Source organism: Tupaia chinensis, unplaced genomic scaffold (genome assembly GCF_000334495.1).
Source record: "Tupaia chinensis unplaced genomic scaffold, TupChi_1.0 Scaffold000484_1, whole genome shotgun sequence".
NCBI classification, from domain to species: Eukaryota; Metazoa; Chordata; class Mammalia; order Scandentia; family Tupaiidae; genus Tupaia; species Tupaia belangeri.
In genome coordinates this window covers 2,665,671-2,666,014 of record NW_006159996.1, presented here as the reverse complement: position 1 = coordinate 2,666,014, position 344 = coordinate 2,665,671, and positions in this window count along the sequence as shown.

Here is a 344-nt window from a genome sequence, read left to right as displayed (position 1 = left end):
GATCTGCAGTCCACTACATGGGAGTCCAGTGCCATAGCCATCGCGCTAACTGCTGGTCCCGAGTTTTTCTTTTTTTTTTTTAAACACACAAACATGGCCCTGATTATATAGAAGAATTTCTTAAAACTGTTTGTGAATGTCACTTTTTTTTAATACTCTATCATCTGCCATGAAAATTCTCTTTTTTTTTTTTTTTTGGAGAGGTTTTTGCTATAGGGTGCATGCGCTCGCCAGAAAGACAGAGAAAGACAGACAGAGAGCTAGAAAGCGAGAAATCACCCCCCAGGGGGATGGCCACGCCACAATCCCTTCTCCTCCATTCTCCTCTCGGGATCTTGGGCACA